Genomic DNA, 16,581 nt, shown 5'->3' with positions numbered 1-16,581 from the left:
CCCAAACTGTTTGCTCGGATCAGGGAGTGGGACCCTGAGAGGTTAAATAAGCTCATTAACAATTAGGATAAAATGTCCCTAAGCAGCTTCCTCTCTCCTCGCCCACAAGTGCTCAGCCTCTTTGGGGTGTGTGGGGCGGGGCGGGGGAGACTGTGTGACCCTCTTACTCTAAATCAGGTGTTGGCAAACTTATTCTGTAAAGGGCCAGAGAGTGACTATTTTAGGCTTTGAGGGCCTTGTGGTTTCTGTCACAACAGGCATTGACAATATGTAAACCAGTGGGTGTGCCTGTGTTCCAATAAAACTTTATTTACAAAAGCAGATGGGTTGGATTTGGCCCAAGGGCCAGACTTTGCTGACCCCTGCTCTAAACAGCGCGTCCTCCTTCCTGAGTGTCTTTGCACTGGCAGCCTTATTTCTGAGTTATAAGGGCGGGGCCACCTATAGGATTTAGGTTGGCACCTGGGATTCCCAGCCTGGGCTACAGATGTCTAACCGTGTGCCGGACAGTTTCCCGTACATCGACTCATTCGACCCCGAGAGAGAGGGGTCACTGCCCTCTCCCATTCCACAGATGAAAATACTGAGATCCAGAGAGGTTAGATGGCTTCCCCAAAGTCATATAAGTAGTTCGGGCAGAGGTGGGATTTGAACCAGCAGCTCTGGACTCACGTACACAGAAGGGCAGAAAAGTACCGTGTGCGAGGCACTGCGATTACACACTTCACTTCAGTCTCAGAACAGCCTACTTGGCATATGCTGTTACTGCTGTCCTAGAGGTCCCCAGGTCCTTGCTCCTAGCTGTGTGGCCTTGGGAAAGTTACTAAACCTCTCTCACCCTCGTCTACAAAAGGATGATGACGAGCCTTCCTGCAGGTTTGTCACCAGGATTAAATAAAACACGTGGGAAACTTCTTGGGAGACTCTAAAATGCTGAGTAAATGTTAGTTTATCTAATTTTCTTAAGAGTCCAGGCAAATGACTTGACAAGACTTCTTTTCTGAATTAAAAGTCTCTATGTTGGCATCGCCTTCGCACAGTCCCCGATTTTGGCAGGAGTTCCCTGCAGGTGGAGCTGGATGTGAATCTGATTATAGCTCCCAAGTCTTAGCTGAAAGTGGACTCGAGCTCTGCCAGCCCAGCTGGCCCCAAAGGGAAGGACTTTGAACCCATTTGAACAGACAGGCGGGTGCAGGGGGCAGCTCCCTGCCGGCCATTCAGAGGGGGCTCCCAGCAACATGGGGTTCTATTTAGGGAAGCCGTTTCCCCGTCTGGACAGATGGCCTGCAGGAATGGGGGCTGGCTGATCTGGTTTCAACTAATTCTATTAAACGAAAAGTTCTGTAGAGCAGATTCCTTCGTGAGCCTCTGTCCACATGGTGACTTAATCGAGTAAATTAAAACATCCTTGCTTTCTGTCCGCCTTGCTGCTTTCTGCGGTGGCCTTGTAGGGAAATGGCGGGGGAGGAGGGGAAGTCTGGAGTTGTAGGGGCTTTGGCCAGAGGTGGGGTTCTGGAAGCCCCTGGGGCAGAGGCAGGGCTCAGAGAGGGTGACAGGGGCATGGCAGGAAGAGGGCCTTGGTGAATTGAGGATTGGGGTGGCAAAACTCACAGGGTGCCCTCAAACCATCCAGTTAACCCCCGATGATGCAGATGGGGAAACTGAGGCTCAGAGAGGGGAAACGACTTAATCAAGCTCACCCAGGGAGGCTGGAGCCAGGAGAACTGAGAGCTTGGAGGGATTCCAGCAAATCAAACGCCAGGAGCACTTTTGTTCCCGGAGCATCGCTCTCCCAGGAATCTCAGGAGGCCAGTGTGGCATTGTCATACCCTGGGAAAATGGGATTTGTTTTTCCCTTTTTACTCAGCAAAGAGCTTGGCTTCTTCCTCCGGGGTCCTGCCTGGGGTTATTTATGGGGGTCTGTCTCCCTGACAAGTCTGCCGACGCACTTCGTGGCTTTCCCTCTAGTCCAACGCTTTGCCCCCCGGGCTTCCTCCTTTGCTGCCCCTGCGGGGTGAAGCGCAGTTGGAAACTGACAATATTTGGAAGAATACACACTCAGGATCTGCTCACTCCTCACGACCATGTCGGGGGAACCAAATAAAGATATGTTCCCTTAAATTCTCTGATTCCACAGAATTCCTGATGAAATAGTGTTGCCTTTAAGGTATGTGCACTTTACAGTTTGCAAGTCCCTTTTCACCCATCGTCTCATTTCTTCCCTCTCCTTGTTCTTGTGCGACAGCCAGGCCTGCCTTAGGGTTGTCCCCATTTCCTGGGTGGGGAAGCTGAGGCTTGGAACAGTGACCTGACTGGCCAACAAGCTCTAAGGGGCGGGGCTCAGGTTCCCACCTGGTTGCTGTCCCCTGGGCCGGTTGTCCACTGCCAGGATTGGAACTATCACCTCGTCACAGCCACAGGATGGGATGGACACCAGGGTGCGGGGTCGGTGCAGGGTGGGCCCTGGACAAAACTGCAAATAAAAAAGATTTGGGTTTTCGTCCCTCTGACCGCCCATGCCCATCATCTATGCCCCACTCCCACCAAGTTTCCTGTGCAGTTAGTGGATAACAAGGCTGCTGGTGGTTGAGAAGGGCTTAACAAGGCTCGAGGTGGGATTGCACTGTCCTGACAGGAGGAGATGCCTCCTCACCAGCAGGGGCAGAGGTCACTTGGAGAAGTTTGCCAGCTCAGGGTCTCCTGCCTGCCCCTCTCGTTCTCCTGGTGACCATGAAAATGTGGCAGAGAATCTTCCCAGGGTTCAAGGACCCGCCCCCAGGGCTTTCACGAGGACTCGCCTAATGAAATGGGAAACATGCTTCCACCCTTAGACCCCAAAGGGCGCTTTGATCTTATCGTCATGAAAGGTTCCACGGGATGACGCCAATCTGCTCATCCTACACCAGATTCAAGCTGACAGCACACCTCTGCTCTTCTTTGTACCAATAAGGGTATTCTCAGTTTATGCTTTACGTGAACCAGGGACATCCTCTGAAGCATCATGCGTGCGCAGAGGGATCCCAGCGCGGACGCACAGAGCATCCACTGCTGATAGGCAAACCTCTCTGGGCTCATCTGGCTAATGGTTGAGGAAGGTCCTGGGGTTGGTGCCTGGGCAGGTCAGGAGCCTGCTGAGGAAGAACACATTCTAGGATCCGTTATTTGCTTAGGCAGGTACGGCAGTTGGAAGAAAATTACCTAGTGACAAAGCCCAGGTCCCTAGAAGAGAGTGAGGCAGGATTCCGACAGCAGCCTCACTCAAATCTATCCCCTGGACAGACCCCCATGTGGTTCCCTAGAGACGACAACTTCTAGAAAGGAAACCGGCAGCGCTTCACCCTGTGCCTGTGGAGTCCGGGGCAGGGGACCCTCTAACAGTGTGTCCCACAGCAGGAGCAAGGGTGTCGTTCCCCCAGCTCTGAAGCTTACCACAGAGCACCCTCTGTGTGGGCACCCTGAGAACCCAGGGCTTCGCTGGTGACATTTGTTGAATGAGCTGGAATCAGACTGTGGACACAGATGCCAAGTAGATGAAGGCGGGATGAGCTTTAGCAGAGACTGGAGAAAGATGACGTGCTCCTGAGATGTCCCCGCAAGACTCTCAAAAGTGCTGGGGTCCCTTCGGAGGCCACTAGGGCCGGAATCTCAGCAGACTGCCTGAGCTGAAGGTGAGGGTGGGGAGCTAGGGACCTGTGGGGGCTGATGATGGTGAGAGTCCCCTGCCCCTCAGATCACCGGGATTTGGAGGAAATCAGGTTCCCGCAGGGATGTGATTGCTGAGCCTTGCAGCAATCCTGCAGATTACAGATGAGGACCCCGAACTCATCCATTGTGAGGAAGCAGGTCACTGGAGTATCTTTGTCCCCCTGGCTGTTGGCACAATATTCACCGCGCCTGCACAGAGAAGCCACAGAAGGCAGAAACTGCGAGCGTGGGCTTTCCAGTCAGAGAAACCTGGATTGAATCTCGGCCTGCCCCTTGCTGTGTAGAGACCTGAGCAGGTTCCTGGGCCTCTCTGAGCTCGGTAGCCTCGTCTACAATGCGGTCTTGAAGATCGTCATAGGAGTGGACGACCAACACAAACTGTTAACTGGTACCTTGGAGGAATGGAGGATGGGAGGCAGTGCTTTTGCACACTTGTAGGCAGACAGCTGGATTTGGCTGTTGGAGATGACCCTTGGTATTCCTACTCTTTTCCTGCATAACATATATGCCCTCGTCAGCAAACCTGGACAGACCATCACTCAAAAGGCACTTTCGTCCTTTGTGGCTGGAAGGGCTCGGTTCAGATCCCTCTGCTGGCCCAAAGGAGGCCATATTTACGCTCTTGGCTTAGACTCTGAGAAAACAGAAAAGAGATGATATTCCTGTTGATTTCGTCAGCTCCATCGTAGCCCTAATTATCCCCGAACTGTCCACAATCAACCAGTGAGATCCCGACCGTGTCCAGGCCATTGGGGCAACGGAACCGAGGAAGCTGGCACCTCTGATGGCGGCTCTCAAACCACCTGGGCTGCCGAGAAGAATCCCATCTCCACAAGAAGATGTTTTGGGATGGGTCCTTAACTCCGGACTCGCCCCCTGCATCTGGACCGGTTGGCCACTTTCTGGGGAACTGAGTCAGAACAGTGTGTATTCTCTCAGGCTCTCACTTGTTGGGATCTATGGTGGGCTAACTGTGCTAAGCTAGCCTGAGTGGAGTCAAGACCTTGCGCTTTAACTTTGCTCCTTTCGGAATTTGCGCACCTTGTACACCGCCCAGGTCCAAAACAAGTTTCTAGGTCCCCACTCCCAAGGGCCTTAAAAGAGGTGCCCTGGCTGGTCTGTGGAACCACTGCTGTCAACGCCTTCCAGGCCTCCCTTGAGCTTCATTCCACGCATGGTTGGAGGGAGGCTGGTTTAGAAGAAAAACCACCAGTTGCCCAGCCCTGCCACTTTAAAAAGTTCTGCTTCGTGTTTGAATACCTTTTCGTTCTGTCAAATTTCAAGCACTAAATTTACTCAACATACTTTTGGAGACTCATGTTTTATCCTTTTTTAATTAACTCATTTTGAAGCTTTCATACTTGCCCCCCCAAATATTTTATTGGCATTTCATTGCCATTGTTTTCCTTGGGAAGGCTGCCGATTCCACCGAGGAGGGTCACCAAGCAACATGACTTGGCATTTGGACCTGCTTTTGTTCCCCTCTTGCCGCCAGCCCTCTCTGGGGCTTTTGCATTTACTGTTAAAATATTACAGAGGCCCACACTCTGAGCAGCCATAATCCCTGGTGCTAGACTGTCTCTAATTGATTTAATTATTCATAATTGCTCAGCTGGGTTTATGCATACTTGTGCGTGATTATGGGGAACGGACAGGTCTCAGAGTCACTGGGGGCCTCACACGGCCTGTGGACATTTGGACGACACCCTCAGAAAGTAGGGGTGGAGCCCCGTAGAGTGTTGGCTTTAGAGCAGTGCCACCCTAGAATGTTTGCTTAACAAGTTTGGGAATTTAGAATGCTTGGTGCCCATGGAATTTCAAAACAAAGGGCAGATAGACACAACGGCGGCGAGGGTGGCGAATGGCCGGAGAAGTTAGGTTGAAGGAAAGTAGAAAAGCAAGACAGGCAGTCCATGGAAACAGACAGACATCAACCTGACCCTCAAGCCATCACCTCTCAGGGCTGTGTGTGCCCCCAAATGTCTGGAGAATCACTAACCCAGTCCTACAATATATCTGAGACACTTTGTTTGGAAAAAACCAAATCGGCCAGGATCTGGGGCATCGCAAGGGAGGCAGAGTGGATGCAGAAGCAAATTCCATCACAAGGAGATGTCATCAGCCTAAGGTTTCTCTAATTGTCCCCATACCGGTCTTCTTAATGAATTCAAGATGAGGAAATGATACGCGAGGCTTGTATGCTTCATGGGGCGGCTTCCTGGTGACTAATATTTGAAGCAGTAAAAGGAACCGGAGCATTCCTGCTTCCTGACGGTCCCCAGTCATCCTCAGCCTCGACCCAGCTCAGAACAGCCTCCTCCAGCTTATGTCTATCGGAAAATAACTCGAACTGACTTTGTGATGTTTACGGCATTCTGGCCATTTACAAAGTGCTTTTGCATCCTTTTGCTTAAATGAACCTTGGGTCAGCTCAGGAAAAGCCATGAGGTTTGGTAGCACGGGGATGATGAGTCCCGTTTTACAGAGAAGGAAACTGAGGTTTGCGGGGAGTAAAGTGACCCAATTGAGTCACACTGCTGAGAAGAGCAGTGAGGACACAAGCCCAGGCCTGGGGACACGTTCCCTCACCTACACCCCCTCCAGCTCACCAGAGTATCTCATTCTAGGTTCCGTGTTCCTAGGCAGTGTTTGGAGTCTAAGAAGCAGGTAAACTGAAGAGACTGAACACACACCCTCCAAAACCAAGAAGGGGGAGGAGGAGGGAGTTTCTAGGTTACAAAGTGCTTTTATCCTCACTTTCTCCTAGTCTTTTCAACAGCCCTACAAGGCAAGTATTTTTGTAAGTCAGAGCTCCATAAATAATGGGGGGGGGGAGGGGGGGTGTGAGTTGATGAGCCCCAGGGTTGCTGTTGGGGAAACTGAGATTAGGAGAAACCAGCATAGTCAACAAGAGGGACTTCAGAGCCGGGTCCTCTGATGCTACCCCTGTGCTCCGCCAGGGCCCGGACCGGCAGCCGTTTAATCTGAACTAAATCCTAAAATAGTCCCCAGGACGACAAGCAGATCCCAGCTCTAATTTACCCTCCGGTGCCTCATAGGATCTTTTCTAACAAAAACACAGAAATGGTTTTTACAGTCCAACCAACCACACGGCTCCACGAACCTCAAGAGAGACGGACAGGCAGCCGCGGCCTCTGCAAACTGAAATGTATTATCAGAAGGATGTAATTACAAGTATTTATGTAAGCGGATTCTGAACAAGAGGATACTGAGATGGCGCTGGAGCCAAAAGGAGAAAATCAAAAAAAAAGAAAAAAAAAAAGGAAAGGAAGAAAAGAAGAGGAAAAAAAAAAAAGGCTGAAAAACTCCTGACAATAAGCAATTCTTCATGGAACAAAACTATTACAATAGCCAGCCTTTGATCTTGCCCGTCTCCTGTTGCCAATTGTATTTTGTCACCATTGGGCTGTCACCAGCGAGGGAGCACTTTTGAATTAAGCAGTCTACAGCAATTTAGGGCGCACTGGCTTTGAAGTGCCAACATCAGTCAGGCCAGGACTAACTTTTTTCATTAAAAATTTTTCAACTTCTCTAAGGGCGCTTTTTGCCTTTTTTTTTTTTTTTTTTTGAGCCTGCCGGGGCACTGAGATAAGTTGAGCCTCCAACCCGTGGCCCCAAGACATCAAAAGGCACTCGGTCCAGTAATGCTTGAGGCGGCCGTCATTAAGCCCTAATGGAGTGCTTCATTAAGGCCCCTTCAAAGGCCCCCGTTTACAGACTCAGAGATTGACTAATTTACACATTGTGGGAAAATTGCTACCAGCTCTGCCCACACCAGGCAGGGGGAGAGACGCCCTCTCTCTTTGAAAGCTGGGAACTGCAAACGGGCCCTCTAATTGCAGGGAAAAACCCAGGCCTGGCCCTAACTTTTGGGGCTGGCTGAAGTGTCTGCCCTCTGACCTGGAGGCGGGTGTGGGGGGGTGTCTGTCCAGAGGCAGCGTGGGACAGATGCAAGTGTGCAAATTTGTAGCCGGAAACTCCTAAACACACTTGGGTTTGAATCCCAGCTCTGCTCCTATCAGCTGAGAGAGAGCAAACGACTCAACCTTCTTGGGCCTCAGTTTCTCTCATCTGAAAATGGGTGTAATCAAGTCACCGCTCGGGGCTAGGACAAGAGATAGGATAAGGGGAAGGGGCCTGATGTGTGCTGGCTGTTCTCACCTTAGCATAAGCATAAACGAGAGCCAACGGGGTATCCTGAAGCAGTGACCACCTTTCCACAGGCTCCCTTTGTGGAATTACTGATCTGTGGGAAGATGCTGGCACATGGATAGCGCAGCAGTATTTACTGCTGTGAGTCAGACCCATCGGCTGTTTGGAGAACCACGTTACGTGGCCTCAAGGGTAGCACACGATGGTATCAATTTGTGTACTTTTTCCTTTGTCATCAACGCAATTTGGGAAGGGCATAAAGAAATATGCTGTGTTTGGGATGCTTTCATGTGGATACACCCACTGTCTGAAAATAAAGCTCTCGGCCAGTGAAGGAAGGTGCATCATGAGAGGTGTGGCGAGGAGGTCGCCCCTCAGCCCGGCTCTGCCTCTGGGGTCCTCCCACCTGTTGGTACCCACAGTGCGGTCCAGGGACCAGTGGCCTCAGCATCGATAGGACCTTGCAAGAAATGCAGTTTCTTGGGCCCCCCAGACCTCCGGAATGGGACTCTGCACTCTGACATGATTGCAGTGGTTTGGGCACACGGTACGGTTGAGGCCACTGCTCTAACCCTTCCTTTGGCCCAGGAAGACCCTGGTGACTGTTGTTTCACACAAGGGGGTCCAGCCTTGTGACTCTGGCCTGGGAAGTCATGATTTTGAAGACAAACAGCCCGGGCCCTCACCTACCACCCAACTGGGATCCAGTCTCTTCATGTCAGAATCCTATCGCTTTTACTCTCTGGGGTCATCTGGGAACGTAAGCGAGTGAAGGAACCTCCGCATCATTAGTTGAACACCTACTGTGTGCTTGACACCCTGCCATGTGCATCACAGCATCACATGTGGTAAGTAACTGAGGTTGTTAGTGATTTGGTCTTTCGGTTGAGTCGGCTGAACAAGAGGTCAGGTGACTTGCACAAGGTCACACAGACTTCCTCCCAGGGCCCCCTGCACGGCGCCCACTCCAAGCTGCACGGAGGAAGCCTGGGTGACCCAACTCCTGGAGGTCTGCCACAGGCCGGTTAGGATGGAACCAGAGGGGCCCGTGAACACGTGAGTCCTGCGGGATGGTCACATCACCCTCCACTTTCTATTTGCCCATCTTCCTAATTATAGAAAATAAATTCTACAGTCACTTCCTCTCTTCAACCTTTCACTGAAAAAAAGGCGACTCCCACCCCCTCCATTCCCAACCTCGAGGGGAAGCCGCCCGGCCAGGGGCAAGCATCGCAGCAAACCACTTAGCAAACCACAAATTTCAGAGGCCTCGTCACATCTGCGTTTTATCAGCTTTTTCCGGATAGTATTACCCCGAGCAATTGTCTGCAGATCGGCCGACAGCTGAGACGTTCAAGCGCTGAATTACGGAGAAAGGGCCGGAGATAAAGCCGAGCACATGTATCCCATCAAAGTAATGAAAGCCTCCTGCCGCCAGGCCGCCCTGCAGCCTCCTTCCGAGTCTCCCAGCCGCCCAGCAGGAAGGCTGATTAACCCTTGCGGGGCAGAAAAGAAGAGCAGAGGTCATCCAATACCCAGGCTAATCAGGGCCCCAACAGTGGGGGTGGGGTGGGCAGGAAGGAACAGCCGATGCAGAGGGCCACTCTGGCCTCAGGATCAGCCCTGCTGCATTTCCTGGGGCAGGACAGAGCTTGGGGAGCAGGGATGGTACGTGCAGCTTCTAACACACCCGAGAGAGACTGGAGCCTACATCAGGAGCCTAAATAAAGAACTCGGTGCCCACAAGGTTGCAGGGACATTGGCTGGGTAGCAGGAGATCCCAAGGAGTGAGGGCAAGCAGGAGATCCCAAGGAGTGAGGGCAAGCAGCTTCCTGTGCGAGAGCCTTGCCTTGCTGCGGATGTCATGTTTGCAAAAGCTGATGACTACTGTTCACTGAGCACCTACTATGGACCCGGCCCTGGGGGTCCTGCTGCTCCAGGACTCAGCTAATCCCTTAATCTGCCAGAGGAGACAGAGGCTCAGGGAGTTCACTTGTCCTCGTTCAGACAGCTAGAAAGTGGCCACATAGGGGTTGGACCGACAAATGCCGGCCCTGCTTTGTGACCCCTGATCGTCGCTGTTGCTCTCCTTGCTTACCACGTGACCCCATGACGTCACATGCCTGGAGCCCCAACCTTGACCATCACACATGTTCCCTAGTGAAGGGCAGATGCCAGGTTGTCCCCTGTCCCCCTGTTCCTGTGGCCAGTGCCACTTGGGCATCTGTGTCCTGTCTGGAGAGACCTATGTGATGGCTGCCTGGCATCCTGCATCGATACCCCAGAATGGGGGCTCAGGGACCTGGGCCAGCCTGTCCCACTCACAGCGCATGAGGGTGCCCTGCTCTCCGACACATTCCCGCCAACGTTAGCCCAACCACTTAGTACCGGGCCTTTCTACAGGCCCATAACAAGTCTAAACGCGTGCTTCTCTTTACTAATGAGTTTGAACATCTCTCATTAGGCATTTAGGCCTGTCTTCCGCCCCACTGTTGTGTATTTTTCTCTCAGACCTTTGTCCTTTTCTTACTGTTCTGTGAGAGTTCCAGGATGTTCTAAATTGTAACCGCTCGTCAGTCGCATCTGTACCGTGCACCCTGTGTGCTGCCTTTGCCTGTGGCCTCCTTTGTGAGCAGGAATCCTTAATTTTGATGCTGGCAGATCCATCAGTTTTTTCTCCCTTCTGTCTGGCACTTTTAGGGTCTTCTGGAGTAGAATCATTTTTAGGCACACAGATACCTTCTTATGCTTTCTTTGATTGGCTTTGTTATTGTAACATTCACGTCTAAGGCTTTAGTCCATCTGGAGCCCACCTTTGGAAAGGCTTAAGGGAGAGCCTGTCAATTTTTATCCGAGCGAGACAACTCTGCCGCAGTGTGCTGTTGGCTGAATCGGGCCTTGGTTTCTCAGCTTGCCATGAGGCGCCGTCCTGTCCACCAAGTTCTCCATCAAAACACTGGGGAGAGGGTCATTATCCACAGCCTCATTCCCAGCTCACTCCTGTCCCCAGTCCCACCACCTGAAGCTGCTGTGTACGTTTGGGCATCATCTCTCTGTTTTACATCAAATCACGATGAACAAAGTAAAGGAGACCAAGATGACAGAGAGTGTCCTGGGATGTGCACCTTCTAGAGGTGTTGCTCTCGTCGCGTGTCCCCCGGCAGCTCTGTGAAGCCCCTGCCCCGTAGAGGACGGATGAAGCATGCTTTCCACTTCATGCTTTACCCGACGTTGAGTTTCAGGCTCCGTTTTTGAAGTCAGGACTCTGCCCACCCCCCTTTGCTTTAGCATTCCAGCCAACCTGTGGATTCCTGGGGATCTTTATTGGTGGTAATCTCTCTGCTGCCAGTGCCTTCTCTTCCTCCCACCCTTCCCAACTGATTGGCTGTCTCTGCCCTCAAGACGGGGCTCATTCGTTCACCCATTCACACATCTATTAAAAAAAGATGGATGTATTGTATCTGCCAGAGTTCTTTGGAGGTAAGCAACAGAAACGGGTCCTGGCAAAACTTTATGCAGTAAAAGACTTTTATTTCCAAGATCTGGGGTAGTTCACAGAGGTCAAGAGACCCTGAACCACTAGGCCTCAGAAAGACAGGACCTGGGGAAACTCTGGGCTTCTAGGTACCAGGAAGTAAGAAGAAGTCAGAACAATTTGGTGTCAGCTCTTATCCCGCCTTGAGTCACTGTGCCATGCCTGAAATTCTCAGGAGAGGAGAGGACGTCTGATTGGCCCAGCTTGGGCCACTTGCTCAGCTCATGGCCAGTTGCCTCAGGTACCATGATCGCCTGTCCATCAAGACTGCACGAGTTGGGGAAGGCTGGATCCCAGAGGAAAATTCAGTGCAGACACCACCATCCCTTGTGGGCACTCTAATCCCAGACACAGCCTGGATCAGTACTAGGGACCCCAAGATGAACCCCACAGTTCCTGCTCAAAGAACTCACAGCCCAGTGGAGAAGCCTGGTTAAACAGAAGGTGCTCAAAACAGAGTAAAGAGTGCCATGACAGAGGGGCCCCTGGAGCCAGGGAAATGATTCCTAGATCCAGGTGGGGCATCAGAGAAGACTTCCTGGAGGAAGTGGTGCTGAACTGAGCTTTCACAGATCTGTAGAAGCAGGTTGGATGAAGAAAGTGGGGAATGGTGTTCTGGGCAGAGGGTACATAGAGCACGAGCAAAAGCAGAGCAGTGAGAAATGGACAAGCGGTTGCAATAGAGTCAGAGGAGCCCTGGAGCGTTCTGCATGGCCACAGGGGTTTCTGAGGCCCACTCAGGGCAGTGACAGTGGCTGGAGAAGCCTAGAATGCAAGCAGGAAGGGACCTCCCTTATTTCTGATCTGGCTCAAGAGCTTGTTGGTGGCCAGGAGGGCTGGGGGCTCAGCTTGAGACATTAACATGACAGCACCGAAGAGCTAAATTGATCTATGGGGACAGGTCCTTCACAAATGTGTACCAGATTCCATGCATAAGAAGAAAAACTCCAGGTGGAGGCGGGTCCACCCAAATGACTCATCTTTGCTTCCTCTGGTACCCAGGAGAGGATCTGCACGGCTCCATTCTAATGGCAACACGTCTCAGGCCTCTTTTCCCTGCTGTTAACACACAGGTCACGTGGGAAACACTAATCCAAACCAACCAGGTCCTGTGACGGGGGAAACTAAGCCCGGCGAGGGGAAATCCTTGGCCACAGTCCATCCTCGTCTAGAGCTTGAGTCTCCTGTTGAGCTCCCAGAGTGTCAAGGTGGAGGCATCAACGCTTGAGCAAAAAAATCACTTTTTAGCTTTGTTTGAAAACCACATTGTTACTCCCTTCACAACCACTAGCGTGGCTATAATCAACAAGTGGAGAATGACGTGCTGGCGAGGATGTGGAGAAATCAGAACGCTTGTGATTGTTGGCGGGAATGTAGAATGGCGCAGCCACTATGGAGAACAGTTCAGAGATTTCTCGAAAACCTAAACATAGAATTACCGTATGATCCAGCCACTTCACTCCTAGGTATACACCCAAGAGGAAGGAAAACCAATATCTGTACAAAACTTGTACATGGGTGTTCACAGCAACCTGAGTCACAAGAGCCAACAGATGGAAACAACTCTAACGTCCATCGACTGATAAGTGAATGAGTTAACGAAATGTGAGATACACACGCACACACACACATATATACATATTCACGCAGTGGAATATTATTCAGCCAGGAAAAAAGAATGGCGCACTGAAGCATGCTACATGTGGATGAACTTGTAAACGTGACGCTAAGTGAAGGAAGTCAGACACAGAAAGACAAATACGGTAGGATTCCATTTCTATGAAAAGTCTAGAAGAGACATCTTCTAGACATCTTCTAATCCATAGGAACAGAAGGCAGATGAGTGGTTGCCAGGGGCTGGAGCAGGAGAAAATGGGGAGTGACTTGTTAATGAGTACAAGGTTTCCCTTTGGGATGATGGAAAGGTTTTGGAACCAGATAGTGGTGACGGTGGCACAACATTCTTAAAGCACTCAATGCTACTGAATCGCGCGCTTTAAAATGGTTAATTTGATGCTGTGTGAATTTCACCTCAGTAACAATAATAACACATTGCTTATGTCTAATGATGTTGGGACATTTGTATTGGTTAAAGACAAGATGATGTGATAACCCAGCACCTGCTATAGGGGAAGCCCTGTTTTAAGCCCTTGACGGCAACCTGATCTTGAAGCTATCATTGTTGTTGCCATTTTGCAGCTGGGAAGACTGAGGGCTCAAGGTCATACAAGGAGGAGTGGAGCTGGGATTTGAACCCAGGCTGTCACACAAGGGAGAAGCCTCCTGGGTCACAGGACTGGCCTCAGTGCCAGGGGACCTGTGTATGAACCCAGCACTCTCTGACTTCGGGTCAGGCCCGTAAACTCTGGGAGCTTTGGAGTCACACCTGTTGAGCAGGAGTGGGTGTGGCAGTGAGGATGAGGTCCTGTGGGAGGACCGCGTGACCACGGCCACGCCCCCCCCACCCCCTCATGGGTAACTCTCTTGGGCTCCACATGCCTTGAGACATTTTGGGAGCCTCCGATCCCATCCCCCAGGATTCTCTAGGCAATCACCATCAATGAAAGGACCAGGCCTTTCATTTTTGCTAAGGGCCCTGCTCACAGGGACAAGCCCTGCAATTACCCTCTTGGCCCCCTGCTGCGTGGTGGGCAGTCACTGGATTCCTTTATGAATTCTGCAGGAGATGGATGGATAGGGAAGCCGAATCTCAAAGTGGATTTATAAGCCGAAATCAGGGATAAAGGTGGGAGAGGGGAGAATGGACCACATGTACCGCTAAATCTGGTTCCAAGAGGGACGTGATCTGTTAGGCTACGTGCTAGCAGCGTCTGCAGGGGCCACCTGGACCTGAGCATCTCTCTCAAACCACTGATGGAATTGTGTTTGGTCAATGAACGTTTCTAGGGATGGTGGGGTGGTAATCACTGGGACCTAGTGTAGTACATTTACACAGGAAAGCTGACGTGATCCCAGGAGTGGGCAGTTTTCTTTAACATGAAGAGTTTTTTTTCCGTCTTGTGGGCACAGAGCCTTTCTTGAGCAAAAATGTATGTACGTTTTGTTGGAAAGGAAGGATGAAACCCCTGTTGATTGGATACCTGCCTCCTGGCGTGCTCTGCCCGAGGCAGGCCCATGAGATGAGCACGTCAATCTGGGAAGCGGTTATTTTTGCAGGTGGGAGCCTGAGGCTCCGGGGTAGGGGCGGGGGATGTCCCATGTTCTGAGAGTCTGAGGAGTGAGTTCCTTCCACTTTATCAGGGCTCCCCCGCCTGGGGCTGGGAGATGGCTTGTGTCATGGGCCCGGGGGACGGCCAATCCCTTGTTTCCTTTGCTCAGATGGGTGATATGTCTCATATATGACAGTCCTACTATTCTGCAGTTGTATGTGATACTCTTAGCCAATAGGAGCAAGTTTGTTTCAAAGGATCTGGGACTGGAGGGGAAAATTACTGTAAAGGGCATTATTGGGACAAGGGGTGAAATTTGAATAAGGATTGTGGGTTAGATAATAATATGATGCCAATATTAAATTCCCTGACTTTGATAACTGCATGCTGGTTATGTGAGAGAATGTCCTTGTTCTTAGGAAATGCACACAGAAGCACTCAAGTGTTCTTTCCATTATCTGTTATCATTTCATAGCATAGAGGCCTAAGATGGCAATGATTCATTACATCTCATGATCCTGTGGGTCGGCTGGACCAGCACACTCCAGAAGGCCTCACCCTCTCCACGTCTCTCCCCATCCAGTAAACTACTCTGAGCTTCTTTATATGGTGGCTGGGTCTTAGGAGGGCTACCACTTTACATGGTGGCTCTTAAGACCTGAGAACTGGCTGACCTCACCCAGGGATAATGATCTTTGGCCTTCAGGGGCTTAAACTCCAGCAAGCCATCCCGGCTCCACTTAGGGTGACCCCCAGGGATGCCTGCCACCAGCTGAACAAGAGGGTCTTGTAATCAAAGATGCCCACCCCCTGGGACCCGGCCACCTTAGAGTCTTTAAGGGGGAGCTATGTTTCCGCCATTCCTGGGGGCAGTTTGTCTTTGCGGAAAGCCTGAAGGTCACCCAAAGACCTGGATTCCAGTTCTGGTTCCATCACTTAATTTTGGGCAGGGAACTGAACCTTTCTGAACCTCAGTTTCCTCAGCTGTAAAATGGGAAGAATAACACCCATAAAGAGGTTTGGTGTGAGGATGACATGAAATGGTAGGGTTCAGGCTCCTGGCACCGTGCTCGTCACTGTCAAGCTAGGGAACAGGCTCTCAGCCATCCCGGTTTGCCTGGGACTCAGGGGTTCCCGGGACGCTAAGGCCAGGGTAGTGGGGATGAGTTGGTCACCCTACATGGCAGGTCTCCTCGCCTTCCCTTCTCTGTGCCTTGGTTTCCCCAGCAGGCGGATGCGAGCAGGGCTTCATCCTTGTGATACTGCCGCAGTGCTGAATGGGTAGAGCACGCATGTTACATAAACTCAAAACCAGATGCCTGCACGTACGTAGGTGGGTGTGCACATGACGGTGGGCATGCACGAGGGGCAGGCCTGGTTCGGTGGGAAGAACGCCACTGCTAGTGCCCAGAAGCCCCTGTTTGGGTCTCAGTGGCCCTGTCACTTGAGCTGCGTAATCTTCTGACCCTGAAGCCAACCCCACAGGGCCTCAGTACCTCCCAGTGTCTGGTGATGACAAGAGAGGTGGTCTCATTTGGTTTGGGGAAGAGGTTGGGTGCTTGCTGAGCAGGAGAGGGACTGCGTGGTGGTGGTGGCTGAGGTTTTATTTTCTTTTTCTTTCTTTTTCCACCTCAGAGCCTGGGCAGTCATGTGTGCCCTTCCCTTGCTGTTTCAGGCCTTCCTCCCTAGCGGGGCTGGGTGGGGATGGAGGGACCATGCCCAGTAAGCTGGCTCCATCTAGCAGCGAGGGGAAGGGGGGGGAACCACCCATCCTGATGTGCCGAGTTCATTGCTAAAACTGGGGAAGCCCTGGGCAAACTGGGTCCGTTGGTCACCCTACTCATTACCTTGCTCCAGCCTCAGTCCTCTCACCTGTGAAATGGGGACAGGAACACCTTCCTGTCTCAGTGCATTCAGTATGCTTTAACAGATAGATATCAGAGAGTAGGCGGCTTAGAAACAGCAAACATTTATTCCTCACAGTTCTGGAAGCTGGAG

This window comes from Phocoena sinus, chromosome 5, assembly GCF_008692025.1.
Source record: "Phocoena sinus isolate mPhoSin1 chromosome 5, mPhoSin1.pri, whole genome shotgun sequence".
Taxonomy (NCBI): Eukaryota; Metazoa; Chordata; class Mammalia; order Artiodactyla; family Phocoenidae; genus Phocoena; species Phocoena sinus.
The sequence above is the reverse complement of the archived record's forward strand: the minus strand, read 5'-3'. Positions refer to the sequence as shown.